Here is a 20,736-nt window from a genome sequence, read left to right as displayed (position 1 = left end):
TAATTAATTCTTATTAATAAATTACCTTGCAGACATGCACCACCCTCATTAACAAGTGCAAACACTGCCTCCCCACCCATAGACAAATGAATAGCATTCCTAGCCAAGCACAATAAATCAGTCACATGAAAAAGTACTGTTAGGAAAGGATTATTATTACAGTAGAACCGCAGAGTTATGAACACCAGAGTTACAAACTGACTAGTCAATCACACACCTCATTTGGAACTGGAAGTGCACAAACAACTAGCAGCAGAGCCAAAAATAAAAAAAGCAAATACAGTACAGCACTGTGTTAAATGTAAACTACTAAAACAAACGAACATTTTAAAACAAGGATTTGACAAAGTAAGGAAACTGTTTCTGTGCTTGTTTCACTTAAGATGGTTCAAAGCAGCATTTTTCTTCTGCATAGTAAAGTTTCAAAACTGTATTAAGTCAACGTTCAGTTATAAACTTTTGAAAGAACAACCATACCATTTTGTTCAGAGTTATGAACTTTTTAGAGTTACAAACAACCTCCATTCCTGAGGTGTTCGTATCTCTACGGTTCCACTGAATCTGTGAGACAAGGTGGGTGAGGTACTCTCTCTTTTTGGGCCAACTTCTGTTGGTGAAGGAGACATGCTTTTGAACTACCCACGGTTCTTCTTTGTGTAGCTTGAAAGCTCATCTCCTTCGCCAACAGAAGTGGGTCCAATAAAAATATATTAACTCACTCACGTTGTCTCTCTAATATCCTGGAACCAACACAGCTACAATAGCACTGCAAAGAATAATTACTATCTCTAATCCAGCACAAAAGACCCAGTTACAATTGGAAGTGCATTGTGCCAAGCACTGTTACCTGCTCCCTGCACACACACACACACACACACACACAAAACCCCACAAACAAAATAAACTGTTACAAATGCAATGAATTTACAACTTAAGGGCCCAGTCTTGTACCACTGAAATCAACAAATTTTGCCATGGACTTTATAGAGCAAACTAAGAGGTAAGACATATGAAGAGTGGGAGAGAGGAGGGAGATGCAATATAAACTAAAGGGGTTAGAGCAAATGGGAGCCACCATCATGTTGGTTCTGTGGGTTTTTTAATGATCTATGATGCACAAACATACACAGTGCTGTCTTCCAGTGAAATTACAGGTAGCATCTGAAGAGAGGAAAGAGAAACTGCATTGTATGAGCAGCAAACACTCACCAGACCCCAGTTTGAGAACCATTGTTCTACTGTGCTTATTGTTTATATGCTCATTGCTCATGCTGATAAATATTCCTTTTGGACTTTGGTTGTTTACTTTTACAGAAGACAATTTTCTTACTTCCTTTTTATATGTAGATTATATGAATTCATAGATTAAAAAAGCCATTGTGATAATTTAGTCTGACCTGCATAATGCTGGCCATAGGAAAGCCCGGAGTTTATTCCTGCTAGAGCTAGAGCATCATTTTCAGAAAAACAGCCAGTTTTGATTTAAAAATTTCTAGTGATGGAGCATCCACCACAACCCTCGCAATTGGTTTCCCTTTGTTTCCCTGAGACTTCAACGTGTGGCACTGTACGATACTGGCTACTGAGTATGCTATTAAATGCTTGTTATTCATAATCACAGATAATTTAGTAGTAACCTCACAAAGAAACTATAAATCAGGCTATAGATCATGGGAGGAAGGGCTCAGAGCCTTGAGGCAGGTATTAATGCTGCTCTGAAAATCTGCCACTCTGCTAGGGAACAAAGCTGTCTGGAGCACCGTTCAGGCTCCAGTACTCTCCTCAACCAGCCATTGCTTTGAAAATGTATAGAGCTCCAGTGAGATTTGGCTAGATCCTGGGCCGCACCACCTGAGAAACAAAGCACAGAAGGGGCAGCACTACGGGAAGGGGTGGGGCAAAGGTGGTTTTATGCCATGTTGTACCACCTGGATTCTGAGTTGGAGTAAATATGTAACAGGCAGGACCAAATCATCATGTTTACTTAACATTTCAGAGGGACTGTTACTTATCAATATCTTCCTTCTATGATAGCACTTAGTATGCTCCTACACCACTTGATTTTGCTGCCTTAAATTACACGAAGGGGGAAGAAACCATGCAGAGAAACCTATTCCCATGTCTCATTTGCAGTAAATACTCAGGGGTGAGGGGAGGTGCTTTATTCAGAGCAAGCATTCTGAGCTAATGCTATGTGCTTTATCAGTCAAATTATTCTGTAGCAATGTTTTGCTGACACATACTCTGGCCATGAATTTTGTTAAGTGTGGTCTGTGCTTGCAGTTGTTACAGTGTAACTGATGAATAAATTCCAGGGCTTGCAGCACATTCACTGTTTGTTTTGAGAGCACCAGCAATTGTTTTAATTTTTAAAAAGTTGTGAAGACACTAGGAAGTAGCAGCTCCTGGCTTTTTAAAAGCTGCTACCAAATCTGCTTCAACTAGCTACAGGTTAGCAAATGCTGAGTAACTGATACTTGTGCCCACATCCTGAGAAAATTACAAAACAGAAACATAACTGTCAAGACTAATTGCAAATTTAAACATATTGGATCTGTATTCAGTACCACATATGCCAGTGTAATAGTCAGGCTCACTGTCTTCACACAGTTTATTTTTTCAGGGTAGAATTCTTTGGTGGCTTCAAACATGCCTGCCAACACTGAATAGGTGTAGGTGGGGCTGCATGGGAAGAAAAAGGGGAGATTAGGAGAGCTTTTTGAACGTAAAGGAGTGGAAAGAGTTAAATATTTTGCTATAAAAAAAGAGGGACTGTCCTGTACTAAAAGGAAACATTTTTTAAAGTTACTACCCCCACACAATAAAGAATTTTAACAGATGATAAAAAATAAATGGCATCCCTCCTTCTGCTTCGTGAAAAGCTCTTCAGGCCCTATGCTAAGACCTTGACTAAGGCAAAGCTCCCACTGACCAATAGTAGGAGCTCTGAGTGAGGATTTTAGCATTGGTCCCTTAATAACCAGGATGGTATCGTGCTTAGTTTATTTCATAACCTCACATTTAAGGGGGAAACAAACAAACAAAAAAACCACAAGCTTGTAAAAGATTCTACTCTTTAATACCATCTAAATCATGTAACGGTGGTTTTATCTTGCAGCCCTTACGTTAGCAGAGCTATCAGTCTGAGCATAATCCTGCTATTAATGTAATGGCAACACACCCAGTGACTTAAACTAGAGCAGGATCGAGCCCTCACAAGGCGGACAGGTTGCGCCCACCTAATCCTGTAAAGTTTGCCAGGAATATTCAGGGATCGGTCCTATCATTGCAGGATCAGGGATTTAGTTTTCAGTTCCCCAACTTACGAAACATTCAGTTACCTTATTGAATGGAGACTTTACTTCAGAAGAACCGTATTCACTGAAATGTAAAACAACAAAATAGAAGGATAATACTCATTCGTAAATATTATGCTGCATGTAGATTAGAGAACAAATTACATTAATTAGGAGAAAAACCTTCCTGCCAGTTAGGAGTAACTGAATTAAGGGTTGTGGCTGTACAGTACATGTACAAAATACATTTTGATGGGGAAAGTAGACTTTGCTAGATGAAATTTTTTTGTCAACATGCAAAATGCTTGTTAAAAATATGACATTTTAACAAAGGAGAGTGGTATCAGAGGGAGTTAAATGTAGAGTACTAAATAAAGGATTCAGATTATCCTCTGACAAGCTTGAGAAATCTTGTATGTCTCCAATACAAGAAAATAATATCTGCTTTTCAGCCATTTTCTTGAAAATTACTTAACCATCTGCTAGATTATAAATGAAACATTAGTTTCCAACACTGGAAATAATGGAAATAATTTAGCTGTCATCAGGGTTTGGAAACATACACTTTTATTAATCCCTGGAGTTGCAAAATAGTATGCACATTTTCCCAATACTAGCATAGCTACACAAATGACAGGTGCTGGGCACAAAGATGCATTCAGTCTTCTCAGCTGCTTTGATTTCTTGAACAAACTGTAGCCTTGCCTCCATACTTTTATCTTCTCAGCAACCTGTATGCACAGATTTGGCTTCAAATGCACTGTTACAGCTCCAGTTAAGCTCCTCCTGCTGGATGCTCACCAGACTGCTGTGTTTGGACCCAGCCGCTGAACCTGTGTGCTTTCAAGCTTTTCTTCATCTGAGCAGGCTCCAGCAAGGACTATGGCTATGACATCTCTGGCACACTTCCTGGGCATGGCCTCTCTGTCTGATACCCCTTCTGGAATTGGGACCTCACAGCCAGCTGACCTAGGTCCCAAGGACTAGTGCTGAATCTCCCCCCCCCCACCTCAATAGCTCAAGCTCATCCCTTCCCAGAACTAGGGTTGCCAGGTGTCCAATTTTCTCCCAGAACCCCTGGTCAAAAAGGGGCCCTGACGACAACCAGGCAATTACAAGTCCAGTTGGCATGGGACTGGCAGGTTCCCTACTCAGCTCTGCACAGCTCCCAGAAAGTTGCCAGCACGTTCCTCCTCTCCTAGGTGTAGGGATGGCCATGGGAGCTCCGTGCGCTGCCCTCACCCTGAGCGTCAGCTCTGCAGTGCCCATTGGCCAGGAGGGGCATCTCGCCACTTCCTGGGAGCCCACAGAGGTAAGCGCTGCCCAGAGCCCGCACGCTCTCCTGCACCCCAACTCCCTGCCCTAGTCTGGATCCACCTCCCACACCCCTCATCCCTGGCCCCAACCCAGAGCCCACACCCTCAACCACAGTCCTAATCCCCCCTCCCTCCCGCACACCTTAACAGCCTGTCCCAGCCCTGAATCCCCTCCTGCACCCAAACTCCCTCTTGGAGCCTGCATCCCCCCTTCAGGACCATGCTCCTCCAGCTCATGGCTTATCCTCCAAATCATGGAGTCTCTCTTCGCAATCAGCTTTCCTTCAGTGCTGGCTGGTCTTCAGTCAGCAGGTCCTCCTTGGCTCCTAAAGCCTGACCCTTCTGTTCCTCTCTCTGACTCCCTCTCTGTTTTTAACCAACACCTCATTCTCTTTGCTCCCTTTCTGGGGAAATTCCACTGCTCCTCTTCCTCTCCCTCTCTGCCCTTATCTGCAGCGAGAATTGGTTCTCCTAGCCTTCAGCCATCCCAGTGTCCTAAAGTGCTTTCATCTGAATGGGAGCATGCAGGTTAATGAATGTCCATTGTCTGAGAGAGGCATGATACCAGGTCTGAGAGCAGACAGCGGATTCCCACATACATTGAGGCACTCACTGATACAGCAATTTCATAAAATCAACCAGAATTCATAAGTTGTACATAGACAAGTTCTCCAAACCATCACACATGCCTCTTCCTTAGAGTACTCCTCACTTAAAGTTGTCCCGGTTAATGTTGTTTCATTGCTGACCAATTAGGGAACATGCTCGTTTAAAGCTGTACAATGCTCCCTTCTAACATCGTTTGGCAGCCACCTGCTTTGTCCACTGCTTGCAGGAAGAGCAGCCCATTGAAGCTGGCTGGTGGGGGCTTGGAACCACGGTGGACTGGCAGCCCCTCTATCAGCTCCCCACTCTTTTAAGTTCCTTGTGCTGCAGCTTCCAAGCAGGCTAGCAATTGCCAGCATTCAGCTGTCCCTCCCCCCACTTTCATGTGCTGCTCCTGCCCTCTGTTGGAGGTGCTCCTGAGAGCCTCCTGCTTGCTGTACAGGAGGAAGAGGGAAATGGGGGGCTAATGTCAGGGTGTCCCCCTTCTCCCGCTCCTGCACTCCACTTACCCCATTTCCATAGAGCAGGGGTTCCATAGAGACAGGATTCAGGATGGAGGGAGCTTCCAGGCAGTAGCTGTGGTCTCAGCAAGCTGATCTGATTCATAAGACAGTGTACTTAAAACTGGGGTCAGCTATTTAATAGAGAAATGTGCATCTCTCGCTCTCACACACACGGTGTGTGTCTCTGTCTGCGATGCTCTCTCCCCTCCCTCCATGCCTGCTGTCTTGTAGAGTGAGGCTACATTAACAATGTGTTAACCCTTGAGGGCTCAGCCAAATGTTAGTTCATCATTTAGCAGTAAGGCAGTTCCTGGGAAATATCTCACCTTCTGACTCCACCTCAGCCCAGCTCCACAATCATCATCGCTGCATACCAATATTAAATTGTTTGTTTAAAACTTTTGCTGCGTGTGTATATATACATATATATACACACAGTATATATGTCTTTTGCCTGGTGAAAACAATTTCCCTGGAACCTAACCCTCTCATTTACATTAAATCTTATGGGGAAATTGGATTTGCTTAAAGTTGCATTTTTCAGAAACATAACTACAATGTTAAGTGAAGAGTTACTGTACTTTCTATTGAAAGCAATTCAAACCCAGAGAATATCAGGGCTAGAAGGGACCTCAGGAGATCATCTAGTCCAACTCCCTGCTCAAAGCAAGACCAATCCCCAGACAGATTTTTGTCCCAGATCTCTAAATGGCCACCTCAGGGATTGAACTCATAACCTTGGGTTTAACAGGCCAACGCTCAAACCACTGAGCTGTCCCTCCTCCAATAACCTAAGCTGTTAAAAAAAGAAAAAGAAAAAATCTTAAATCCTGGAGTACTAAGCCCACTAGAAATCGCTAAGGAAGAGAGCTAACTGTACGCACTATGCTACAGCAAACTGCCTGGCTAAGTGACACCGCAGCAGCTTTCTGGGAGTCAAACGCCTATTTAATATAAAACTGGAAAGACTGCTGCCCCCATATGGGGGTCTCCTTGGGTCATACCTCTGTATTAAAGATTAGATAGTGGAAAGTGGACCACCATATTTTTCCTTAAACTCTGAAACGTCCAAGGTGTTTCAAGCTATTTGGATGTCTGTTTTGAGAAGAGTGCATCTCTCCTGTGGCATACATAGTGCAGCAGTTGCTATGGCAAGTAACCATTGGTTTAGCTAGGTAGTGAATGGTTATGTAATACTGCTGGGGTGGGGGGTGTTTTCTAGCTTCTCATATCTCTTTTTTCCTAAAATGCACATAAGTGAGTGATGTTGTCTTGCACTTACAACAGGGGACTGGGAGTCAATGCAACTGGCTTTGGTAAAATTACACTTCTGTCACATAAAAGCACCAGTGTGGGTATAGACATTGCCTTGAATCAGACATGCTTTCCTTATCTAAGAAATGCAGTAGAAGCAAAAATAGGTAGAGTGCCTCTGTCACTGCAGGCTCAAACGTAGTAAGAGCATCAGGAATTTGCATGGCTTTACGATGGACTCTGCAATCGTTTCTTTTCTGTGCTTATATCAAAATAGCAATGCAATAAAATAGCAGACGAATGAATGCAAATGCCACCTGGAATGCCGAAACTGTAACCTCCTGTCATTTTATAAATCTGAATAAAGAAGAGTGAAGAGGTCTGCAGTTAATCTGTATTAAACTAGAGATATGTTCATCAGATTCTGCTTGGGCTTCATCACATCTCCTGTTATGGCTTAATATTTTCACAGCAAGGTGCAACTGGGAATGTGGTTTAATCATCATCAGTATGAGAAACAGAGATAATAATCCAATGTAATAACTAGTTATTATGGCTCCTGTAGTACAACAGATTCCCTTTGCATTATTTTGCAAGACTAATGATGTTTCTGGTATTTTTGATGTGCATGGACGGGGAATCAAAGAGATGCTGTCTAGATGACTCAGATTCCAAATAGCCAGAGCCATTCATCTTTCAGCTTTTCATGAGCCATTCTCTCTCTCTCTCTCTCTCTTTCACACACACACACACACACACACACACACACACATCCCTTTTAAATTTCAAATGACCAAAAAGCTAGTTCATAGCCTGTAACATTACTTATCAGGATTTTACAAGGGGAACACAGATGTAGAAAAGCTACCTGATTTGCCCAAAGCCATGTGAAAAATTAGTGAAAAATCCAGAACTGGAAATTGAGTTGTTGGTTCCTAATTCCATTCTAAGACTTCACTTGCCCTCTTAATAATTGTCTTGCAGTAAATTTGATTCTCTCTGCTGGACCTGATCCTCCGATTTTGTAACCCACATTTACCCGGTGTGGTTTGCTGGACCACCAAGGCTTATGAGTCTCCTACATCCTTTTCACCTAACAGAGCGGAGTGTTTTAGCTCAGACAGGACAGGGTTCAACTTTTCTGTCGGGTTCAATCCCCACTACTGACCTCAGAGGCATTACATTACATCAACAGGGTGCTTTCAGGCTGGAGCCTAGAACATGGCACAAGTTTTACATTTAGGAATAGCAATATAAAACATTAGCCAAAAATACAAACTGAAGATATTTTGTTTTTTGAAGAACACTCAAGTTTTCAACTCCCCACCACCACCCTCACTGCCAAACACACACACACACAAATAAGATACCCTTAAGGTCTAATTACTAGGCACAGAAAGCTGCAATGCAATACTGTGAACATTGTATTCAGTCAATTGGGGCCTGATTCCAAAGCCCACTGAATTCATCAAGGATCTTTGGATTGGAGCTTTACTGTATCTGGTTTAGCAGCTATTACACTATCTTTTGCTAACACGACAGTCAAGACCTTGCTGCAGTAAGGAGGAAATCAAGATAAAATCTGATGTGGATACTTAACAAAGTAAAACATTGCAGCCCAAAAGGTCTGACATTAACCTGATATTTTCCTTTAACAAAATATCTGCATTCTGCATTCAATGTAATTCATGCCTACAATTTGTTTTAGAATAATTTGTTTCAATGATTAAAATACTGAAACTAGGTAAAGGAAAAATGCTGACGTTTTGTGCAGTTTAGAATGCTTTACCCAAACAGGCACTTTGGCTAATGGATCCTCTGAGCCACTAAATGCCTTTAAACAGGATTGCCTAGGTGTAGCTGATAAGAACTTTCACACAATCTTATTGATCCATGAAATAGAATGGAATTCAACTCACTTTCTTGGTTGTGTTGGCTTTGCAGGGGTAATAGGAATAAAAACAAAGGCCTGGTCTACACTATGCGTTTAAACCGATTTTAGCAGCGTTAAACCGATTTAACGCTGTACCTGTCCACACTACAAGGCCCTTTATATCAATATAAAGGGCTCTTTAAATCGGTTTCTGTACTCCTCCCCAACGAGGGTAGCAGCGTTAAAATCGGTATTACCAAATCAGATTAGGGTTAGTGTGGCCGCAAATCGACGGTATTGGCCTCCGGGCAGTATCCCACAGTGCACCACTGTGACCGCTCTGGACAGCAATCTCAACTCGGATGCAGTGGTCAGGTAATCAGGAAAAGCCCCGTGAAATTTTGATTTTCATTTCCTGTTTGCCCAGTGTGAAGCTCTGATCAGCACGGTGGCCATGCAGTCCCAAATCCAAAAAGAGCTCCAGCATGGACCGTACGGGAGATACTGGATCTGATCGCTGTACGGGGGAGACAAATCCGTTCTATCAGAGCTCCGTTACAGAAGACGAAATGCCAAAGCGTTTGAAAAAAAAATCTACAGACTACACAGTGCTGTGTGACAAGCGTAATGGGAAGCCAGAGACTCAAATGGACGCTCATGGAGGGAGGGAGGGAGGGGGTACTGAGGACTCCAGCTATCCCACAGTCCTCAGCAGTCTCCGAAAAGTATTTGCATTCTTGGCTGAGCTCCCAATGCCTGTAGGTTCAAACACATTGTCCGGCGTGGTTCAGGGAATAGCTCGTCAACGTACCCCCTCCCCCCCACCACGTGAAAGAAAAGGGAAAAAAATCGTTTCTTGACTTTTTTTTATGTCACCCTATGTCTACTGAATGCTGCTGGTAGACGCGATGCTGCGGCAGTAAAGAGCAGTATCCGCTCCTCTTCCCTCCCCAGTGGCAGACGGTACAACATGCTTGATAACTGCTGAATACCCCTGGCTGGCCTCAGGGGCGCTTGGGTAAAAATAGGAATGATTCCTGGTCATTCCCAGTAGATGGGACAGAACGGCTGGTAACTGTCTTCATCATAGCCACTGGGGGCTGAGCTCCATCAGCCCCCTGCCTTTCCTGTGTAAAGAGAAGATTCTGTCCTGCCTGAACTATCATAGCAGCGGAATGCTGGGCTCCTCTCCCCCGCACTGCTTAATGTCCTGCCTGGACTGTCATAGCATGGGGATGCTGCCTCCCCCTCATTTTATCTCACTAACAAGTCACTGTTTCTTATTCCTGCTTTCTTTATAACTTCATGACACAAATGGGGGGCAACACTGCCACGGTAGCCCAGGAAGGTTGGGGGAGGAGGGAAGCAACAGGTGGGATTGTTGCAGGGGCACCCCCCGTAAACGGCATGTAGCTGATCGTTTCTGCGGGATCTGACATGGAGCAGCTGTGCTCTCTGATACACTGCTTCTCTAGTACATTTGCCCCATATTCTAGGCAGGACTGACCCTATTTTTAGAAACCATAAAGGAGGGATTGACTTGGGGAGTCATTCCCAGTTTTGCTTTTGCGCCCCCGGCCGATCTCAGCCAGGGGCACTCATGATAGCAGCAGACAGCACACAAGGACAGATAACCATCATCTCATTGCCAAATTACACTAGCAGCAGATGGTACAGAACAACTGGTAACCGTCTCTGCTATCATGCAAAAGCAAATGAATGCTGCTGTGTAGCGCTGGAGTATCCCCTCTGTCCGCAGCATCCAGTACACATATGGTGACTGTAAAAATAAAAGCTGAACGGGCTCCATGGTTGCCGTGCTATGGCGTCTGCCAGGGCAATCCAGGGAAAAACAGCGCAAAATGATCGTCTGCCGTTGCTTTCCCGGAGGAAGGAATGACTGACGACATTTACCCAGAACCTCCCGCGACAATGATTTTTGCCCCATCAGCCACTGGGCTCTCAACCCAGAATTCTAAGGGGCGGGGGAGACTGCGGGAACTATGCGATAGCTACAGAATAGCTACCCACAGTGCAACGCTCCGGAAATCGACGATAGCCTCAGACCATGGACGCACACTGCCGAATTAATATGCTTAGTGTGGCCGCGTGCACTCGACTTTATACAATCTGTTTTATAAAACCGGTTTATGTAAAATCGGAATTATCCCGTAGTGTAGACGTACCCAAAGTCTGCAGTAAGCTGCATGTGGATAGACTCTTGTACCCACACAAAGCAGCACTAAAGTCTTTCAGGATCAAGGCCTAAGTTTCTGTCACTAAAGTAAGTAAACTTGATGCTGAATACAAACATAGCTCCAGGTTCTCTTACCTTTTTGGGTTTTAGTTGGATTACGCAGCTGCTTTCTAACAAATGAAATGTGTTATGGATTATATTTCAATTTCCAAAACAAATGTGATTTGAATATCTTAATTTTGCTTTTCCTTAAATTTTTCACATTTGCACTGTGGATGCTATATGTCAGTAACCTTAACTGTTTTAATCCTATTTTGTGTTACTGATTGAAATCAAATTCAGTTAGCAGACATGGTGATTTAAGAGATTAAGGATATTCTACAAACAGTGCCAGCAGTGACAATAAAGCATGAAGCAAGTGTCTAGACTTGTATGACACTGCTGGCCGATAAAGGGGCCAAGGTGACCACTAGTGAAAAAAGGTCTATTCATGGGCTAGGCCATTGTCTCAGGGAACTGTTAGTTCTACCGGCTAAAGAAACAGAATCTTTAAAAATGTATACATTATTCTTTATCATTTCACAATCATGCCAGAGTGAGTGAATTCAGAGAAAAGGACTAACCTTGAAAGCACATATTGTTGTACAATTGCTAGAGATTGGAGTCATATCTGAATATAAAGCAGTTTAGCACACTAGAAGTCACAGCAAAACAGATGTTCAAAAGGACTTTTGGGAACATGATTAGAACAAAACAGTGCCTCCTGGAAGCATGATTACAGCTACTACTGTTACTTTTACTGACCTTCGCTTACAAGGATAAGCAAAGATCATAGATTATATATTCTCATGTAGATTTGGCTGTGTTCTTTAGTTACCCACAGGAGTCTATCCACTTTTTTGTTTTTTTAAATAAAAGATTCTGACAGGAAGTAATACTGAAACTGAACAAACATCGGAGAGGTACCATTTAATATTAAATTATCAAAATGTGGCAATAGTTAAACTTAGGGTACGTAACTTAGGGTACGTCTACACAGCAAAGAAAAAGTCAGAGCTAGCCTGTGCCCACTGACTGGCTCGTAAATTCAGATTGTGGGGCTGTTTCATTGCTATACAGGCTTCCGGGCTCGGGCTGAAGCCTGGGTTCTACAGCCCGGAAGCTACACAGCAATGGAACAGCCCCATAGCCCGAGTCCAAAGGCATGGGCCAGCTGCAATGCTGACATACCTTTACTGGCTGACCCAAAGCCTGCTAACATTAATAGAAAGATGCCCTTAAATTAAAATGTTTAACGTATATGAACTTTACTGGTTCAACTATAAGCTCAGAATGCTCCCAATATTCTGGAAGCTTAATCGTAAGTCAGCAGAGTGATTTGTGTAAATTGTTCCTTCCTGATTTTAATAGTGCAGAACTTTTATTTGCTAGATGGGTGAGATAATATCTTTTGTTGGACCAACTTCTGTTGGTGAGAAGCTTGTCTCCCCCATCAACAGAAATTAGTCCAATAAAAGGTATTACCTCACCCACCTTGTCTCTCTATACACTTAACATATATCACAATTGTTTTTTAGGATCAATTGTATTTGTGTAATAAGTTGCAGATGTCTCCAAATTATTAGGGTAACCAATGAAATCTTATCAAGCACTAAAGAATAAATCATGTGTTATTTTGACTATTCTGTTTCCAGCATATATAAAGATGCACAAAAGAATTAATATCTCTGGAAAGTAAATAGTAAAACCTCTCAGACTATTTGCATGATTTTTCAAGAAAAACTATTCTGTGTTAAAAAAAATGTGGGTACAATGTTTTGGAGAAATTAGGGAGGAGGTGAAAATCCAGGTTTATCATGTATCAGAGGGGTAGCCATGTTAGTCTGGATCCGTAAAAGCAGCAAAGAATCCTGTGGCACCTTATAGACTCGTAGACGTATAGTGGCCAACGAAGTGGGTATTCACCCACGAAAGCTCATGCTCCTATACATCTGTTAGTCTATAAGGTACCACTGGACTCTTTGCTGCTTTTACAGGTTTATCATGAGAAACTAACTTCAGCCTTAATATAGAGAGATGATGTGATTCTTCATAATACACAATATTGTCTAAATCATTTGGAGCACATTGGGTCAAATTTCATTGTAAAATACTAGAATATCCACTTTGTTAAAAATCCAACTCAGGAAACGGAAAAAAATTCCAGTTAATCTGCACTTAAAACTTGTATGTAAAACTGCAACAAGCTGAAACTTAACAGCTAAAATAGCACTCTCTCCAGACCAGCCTTTGCATAAGAAAAAAAACACAATGATAATACTGTAATTACTACAGTGCTATCAGGTTTCCTAGGTAAAAAAAATTTATCTTAATTACACATTGGTAAAAAAAAAAAAAAATCAAAGCCCAGCTTCTAATCACTGTTATCAAAGCCTATTCTTTTCTCATGTTGGTGTCATTCCATTTCCCCTGCAGCGTTGATAGACCATGTGGCTGAATGGAGCTTGTAATTTAGCAGATACAATTCATTTTCAACACAGTGGTTTTCACAACACATGAAAGCATACAAAATTCCAAAGTGAGAAGTTATTTTTAAATGTTGGATTACACACTATGTGGAATAAATCTCTGAATTCTATTATTTTAATCATTTCACTTTAATATCATTCTGCTTAATTTAAAAAGAAGTAGAGAGAGAGAAAATGGCTCCATAGCAATAAATTGTTACCACAGAGGAGAATTACATTGGTTTAAATAATTATTAAAACTTTCTCCAATATTTTGGAATCTGTTTAATGAAACCCGACCAGCTTGAGGCCCAATCTTGCAATTCCTCTGTGCATGTTGTCAGTGGGCATCCCAGACACAGAGGTTACATGGAACCAGGTTCCTGATTAGTCCAAGGTAACTAAAGCTGTGAAGAACGTTAGACTGTTTACATCTTCAAATCTTCAACTAATTTCCATTGTACTACAAGCAACACGCGAACAAAAATATAGGTTTTCCGTAAAAGTAAAGCAAAAGAAAGATCAAATTCTAGTCCCCTGGAATTATTTGGTGAAAAGTCAGAACAGGTGTTTTCTGGCACACAGACACTAAACCACTGCTAGGGAAAAATAAAACACTTTTTTACAATAGCAATCATCACCTTTTCTTCTATTGATAAAAATACACACAAAGGTAAAACTTGCTGCCTCAGGCCTGTAAATTAGCCCACCAAGTTCAGGACATCTTCCCCTGAAGGGACAGAAGTATAGGGTGAAGCAGCAAGAGGTGTCAGGGCCAGCAAAAACCTGCTAGGCTGTCTTTATGACGTTTCCCACTGGGTTTCAACTGCACCAGCTAAAACGTGTTAAACTACAACTTGCCCTGTCTACAGTAGGGTATTTTTTAAAACTTTTACTTTAGTCTGGACAAGGCCTTAGGGTTTCCTATAATGCTCACAAGCACTGATACTGGACTGTGTGGTGCAAACATTGAAAGGAATATTTACATTCCAAGTAAAGATTTTTTACTAGATATTTTTAAATTCATGAAGTATTTGCATCTACAGGTTTTATAATAAAATAAAGCCATCAGAGCTATTACAGTTCATCAACCATACGCAGGGCTAGAAACGGTGATGTGCTCGAGAAGTCTTTGGATTCTCTGTTGCTCAACTTCTTGCTGGATACCATTTTACCATCCCTACCCAACTCCTACATATATTTATAGACAGACCATCTTTCTTTTCTTTGGCATAGGTCAGATTGCATTAAATGTCAGGGATTTAAAAACAAGAAAAAAAAACAAAACAAAACAGTGAAGATACACCTAAACAAAGGGAACACTGTGCTAGCAATGGTTAGTATATTTTTCAGGGACATTTCCAGCTCATTGCACTTTATACCAAGGTTGAATTATTCTGGAGATTTCAAAGGAATTATACCAGAGTAAATTTAGACCATTATATTTGCCTAGCATGTCACCACTCATGGTTAGCATACAGGGGGTTCGTTTAAATGAAAAAAAATTGATTGATTCCCCTGTCCTTCACCCTGCCTTCCATGCAAGCACATTCACACCAGACTTATCACATGCTAAAGAGGAAGAAGGTTTGTTAAATCTCCCTTTTAGAGTATTAGCAACACATTGCTGGGTAGATAAAAAACCAAGCCCAGTATTGGAGGCTCACTGAAATCTTTTTTTTTTTAAACAAACTAGTAATTTTACCAAAATACCAGTAGTGAGGTTAAGAAATAAAAAACAAAAAGAGTCATACCACACACCTTGTTACAGAACATTGACCTAAATGTTATAAATATAGCTACAATGGGCCAGATTCTGATAGCCTGTAAATCTATTTGACATCAGTGGCGTCATTCCCAATTTACAGAGCTCAGATTTTTGCCTCTAGTATGAAGCAGTGCACTGTTAAGGAACAGGTAGTAAAGGTATACATTTCTTAAACAAATCACATACATTTAAAAATGATAGTATATCAGAATTCAGACACTTAGCCCTTGGATTTTGCATAACTGTGAAAAAACTATTTTATTTGTATATCTGCAAATACCAGCTAGTCATAATGTTTTGCATTTTCAAAAACTACCCATCCCCTAGTCAGTACTACAGGCATGGAGACATCCACATTACATTTTATTTGTATGTAGCATCTTTGCTCCAAATTAAGTGCCAGTCAAGAAAGAAAGAGTACATTCTCAGAAGTACCTTAGAATGAAATCAGTCACTGATTTAAGTCTCAATGTCTAATAATATTTCTTTGTAACTTCTTATGCTTGCATATTTCCTTTCATTGACACTCCTGTTTCAGATATGCATTATAAAAATTTCAGATATAACAAAACTAATCTTAATTTGCTCACATTGTAAATAGAACTCAATTAATGATTGCAGAGCCATTGGCCATTATCTTTGAAAACTCATGGTGATCGGGGGAGTTCCCGGATGACTGGAAAAAGGCTAATGTAATGCTCATCTTTAAAAAAGGGAAGGAGGATCCGAGGAATTACAGGTCAGTCAGCCTCACCTCTGTCCCCGGAACAATCATGGAGCAGGTCCTCAAGGAATCAGTTCTGAAGCACTTAGAGGAGAGGAAAGTGATCAGGAACAGTCAGAATGGGTTAACCAAGGGCAAGTCATGCCTGAGTAACCTAATTGCCTTCTATGAGGAGATAACTGGGTCTGTGGATGAGGGGAAAGCAGTGGATGTGTTATTCCTTGATTTGAGCAAAGCTTTTGATAGGGTCTCCCACAGTATTCTTGCCAGCAAGTTAAAGAAGTATGGGCTGGATGATTGGACTATAAAGGTGGATAGAAAGCTGGCTAGATCGTCGGGCTCAACGGGTAGTGATCAATGGCTCCATGTCCAGCTGGCAGCCGGTTTCAAGTGGAGTGCCCCAAGCATCGGTCCTGGGGCTGGTTTTGTTCAATATCTTCATTAATGATCTGGAGGATGGCATGGATTGCACTCTCAGCAAGTTTGCAGATGACGCTAAACTGGGAGGAGTGGTAGATACGCTGGAGGGTAGGGATAGGATACAGAGGGACCTAGACAAATTAGAGGAATTTTGGAGGTTCAACAAGGACAAGTGCACAGTCCTGCAGTTAGGACGGAAGAATCCCATTCACTGTTACAAACTAGTGATCGAATGGCTAGGAAGCAGTTCTGCAGAAAAGGACCTAGGGGTTACAGTGGACAAGAAGCTGGATATGAATCAACAGTGTGCCCTTGTTGCTAAGAAGGCTAACAGCATTTTGGGCTGTATAAGTAGGAGCATTGCCAGCAGATCGAGAGACGTGATCATTCCTCTCTATTCGACATTGGTGAGGCCTCATCTGGAGTATTACAAGGATGTGGAAAAATTGGAAAGAGTCCAGCGGAGGGCAGCAAAAATGATTAGGGGGCTGGAGCACATGACCTATGGGGAGAGGCTGAGGGAACTGGGATTGTTTAGTCTGCAGAAGAGAAGAATGAAGAGAGATTTGATAGCTGCTTTCAACTACCTGAAAGGGGGTTCCAAAGAGGATGGATCTAGACCAGGGATAGGCAACCTATTGCATGTGTGCCTAAAGCGGCACCCGAGCTGATTTTCAGTGGCACTCACACTGCCTGAGTCCTGGCCACCACTCCGGGGGGGGCTCTGCATTTTAATTTAATTGTAAATGAAGCTTCTTAAACATTTTAAAAACCTTATTTACTTTACATACAACAATAGTTTAGTTATATATTATAGACTTATAGAAACAGACCTTCTAAGATATTAAAATGTATTACTGGCACGCGAAACCTTAAATTAGAGTGAATAAATGAAGACTCGGCACATCACTTCTGAAAGGTTGCTGACCTCTGATTTAGACTGTTCTCAGTGGTACCTGATGACAAAACAAGGAGTAATGGTCTCAAGTTGCAGTGGGGGAGATTTAGGTTGGATATTAAGAAAAACTTTTTCACTAGGAGGGTGGTGAAGCACTGGAATGGGTTACCTAGGGAGGTGATGGAATCTCCTTCTTTAGAGGTTTTTAAGGTCAGGCTTGACAAAGCCCTGACTGGGATGATTTAGTTGGGAATTGGTCCTGCTTTGAGCAGGGGGTTGGACTAGATGACCTCCTGAGGTTCCTTCCAACCCTGATATTCTATGATTCTATGAATGCCACCATAGCTCTTTACAGAGCATGGTGTATGCGCCAATGAGTTCTTTGATGGCTGCTGAGTCCGCTGCATGAGTGACAGTCCCATCCACAGATAGGGCACACCCACACACTAACAATGCTCTCAATCCGAGCAGCAGATTCTTTCCTCCTCTGATGCCGGTCATCACAAACTCCAATCCAGTTTGCTTCACAATGCCTTGCTCCATCTATTTACATATAAGCTGATGCTGCTCGCCAGAGTGACATTCTTCACTACTTTCCCAATCATCCAAAGGATTCCAAAGGATACTAAATCATCTTTGCAAGCATCCTGAAATCTGCACAGTGGTCTGCATCTCTTTTAAATACTTCTCAAGCTTCAGAGTATAGCACACGCTTTGGGATGCTGTAATCCAGCATTCACTTGATTAGCAAGAAAAGACTCAGATGGCTTGGACATATCAACATTCCAATGAATGACACACTAGCGTGATTTAATACTAAATAGAAATAGTTCATCTACAAACAATGGAACAGAAAGAGAAGGTAGTACACCCACAGCAGAACAGAAGGGCAGTAATAATTTCCTAGGGAAAATGGTGGAAGAAACATTGCCTAAGACATTTAAAACTTGATTGAACAAAGCACTAGCAAATGCACTTGAGAGAACAGTCCTACACGTATGGATGTCCCACAACTTCACCCAAGCTGACATAAGGAGTGGAAACCAAACTGTCAGTTCCTTCCAGATCCGTTGGTGTGCGGTTCTGGAGATGTGCTGTTTCATTATTTTCTAATGTCCCTGGCAAACAGGGAGATAATGCTGTGTCCTGAAATGCACAGGAGAAGATGCAGACTCAGCCTTCCATGCACTAGGAAGATGATGGACATGACCTAGCTGGTCTTTCCCTTCTCTGATACCTGATTCTACAATGGTCTTCTCAAACATTAAGAAATAGGTTTTAAAACTTCACTGTTTTAGAGCATTACTAATGCAGGGAATTGGTAATGAGTTGCACTGCCTTTCCCCTCTAGGTCACCTGTTCTATTCTGGCCAAGGATAGTAACAAATGAAAGTCTTTCCTATCAGATGGCTGTACAATAGCCTATATGAAGTGAATTGGCAGTCTCAGTCCAGTACTAATGGTCCATGTCATCTACATCACCATCACAATTGGCCCTACTGATGGCAGCCAAAGCAGAAAAGCCAGTGGATGAATTGACATGAAAATTAAACTACACTTCAACCCCAGAACTGGGATGGCAGGGTAATGGTAGGGAATATCTAATTGGTGCTGATCTTGGTGTAAAAGTTGACTTGTTTGTCAGTCAGGTAGCTGGGAATAGGTGACAAAGGATGGATCACTTGATGATTACCTGTTCTGTTCATTGCCTCTGAAGCACCTAACAGTGGCCAATGCCAGAAGACAGGATACTGGACTAGATGGACCTTTAGCCGTTCTTATTCTTAACTATTCTTGCTGGTGATTACTGGATCAAACTTCTCCTCCTCTAGCCCCCCCCAAAAAAACTCAAATAGGTCATTATTGTTTGAAATAAATATGAGACAAACTACAATATGAACTGACTGCCAGTTAACAGGAGGGAGTGTTTCTATTATGAACGCTCAGTGAACATATACTGTTAATGTTCTCAAGAGATTCTGTATTTGCTAAATACGCCACTGAAATAGATAATTAGTTTTTATTAGCTGTAAGTATGCAACTACTAAGCATTCCAAGCACTTCATGCCAAACTGTATCAGATGACAAACCTGTCACCATGCCACTGACCTGAACACAAACAGTGCACAATAAAAAACCAAAGGAAGAGAATACACAAACCTTCAGTCGGGAACAAAGTCCACTGTCTCTCTACAAACAAAAAAAATAAGAATGCCAGTAATAGCACAGCTCAAGCATAAAGTATACCAATTATATCTGAAGCCCTCTGATGTTTCTCATTAAAGAACACATTCAGATGAGCATTTGCATTCAGATTGTCTTCATGGAAATATAAGCTGTCACTTTAAATAGGAATATGGATATTTATAGGTCATATGCATAATTAATTAACCAAGAGAAAGCTAAGGACTTCAGCCACTATCAAAGGACATAATAATTAATGCCCTTCAAAATTTAATTCCAGGAAAGAGTTGTGCCCACTTCAAAATACTTGTTACCTTGCAGATATGCCTTTGTCCTGAGGTTGGTCTGTGGGTTTTTTTTTAAAAGCCTCCAGTAATTTGTAATGATCAGTAGAATTTATTTTGTTTGTTACGGTGCCCTGAGGAAAAATACATATTTCAAACTAAAGCAATGCTGTTGCAAGACTCCCCTTTTCTATCCATAGGACATGACTAGGCTACTTTACTCAAGACATCTCATCAGTAACTTAAGGAAGAGTTAAGATTTTTTTTTCAAGTGTCAGCTCACCAATTTTGTTATACTTTCTTTAGTTATTTTAATTTTTTCCAAGCACACACACAGGGCCCCAGACCCCCCTGGACATTTTAAATACCTTTTATTTTAAAGCAGGCAGGCTGATTTTAAAAAACAAAACAAAAAACAAGTGGGACAGCATAAATAAATTTTCTCTCACAGTAAAGTTTTTGTATGCCAGTGCTAGATGAAGACTAACTACAATCAAGTATAATAATGTTGGAAGCAATGCTACAGTTAATGCTAACGCATTCTAGTCTACGTCAAATTTGGCATGGAAATGGTGGAACAACAACAGGCAGGGCTCTATCATGATAAGAACTTGTGCTAGGAAAGAGGAAACAATCACAGCAATACTCTTATAATAAATTTAGGGAAATGCACTTTATTTAAAAAAAAACCCACCAAGCAGATACCCTGCTCTGCTTGCTTTTAAACTAAATTACGGGAATCATAGAATAGTAGGACTGCAAGGGACCTCGAGAAGTCTTCTATTCCAATTTATTTCAGTGCTTAAACACCCTGACAGGAAGGTTTTCCCTAATAACCAACCTAAATCACCCTTTGTTGCAATTTAAGCCCACTGCTTCTTGTCCTATCCTCAGAGGTTAAAAAGA

At 41.5% G+C, this 20,736-nt stretch overlaps 1 protein-coding gene across 1 annotated transcript in view; it reads right to left on the bottom strand.

Annotated features, from left to right (window-relative positions):
- The window catches only part of SH3BGRL2 (SH3 domain binding glutamate rich protein like 2), a 58,471-nt gene that overhangs the window by 37,053 nt on the left and 682 nt on the right, over positions 1-20,736 (bottom strand). The window lies entirely within an intron of this gene.

Source organism: Gopherus evgoodei, chromosome 3, assembly GCF_007399415.2.
Source record: "Gopherus evgoodei ecotype Sinaloan lineage chromosome 3, rGopEvg1_v1.p, whole genome shotgun sequence".
Taxonomy (NCBI): domain Eukaryota; kingdom Metazoa; phylum Chordata; order Testudines; family Testudinidae; genus Gopherus; species Gopherus evgoodei.
The sequence above is the reverse complement of the archived record's forward strand: the minus strand, read 5'-3'. Positions and strand labels throughout refer to the sequence as shown.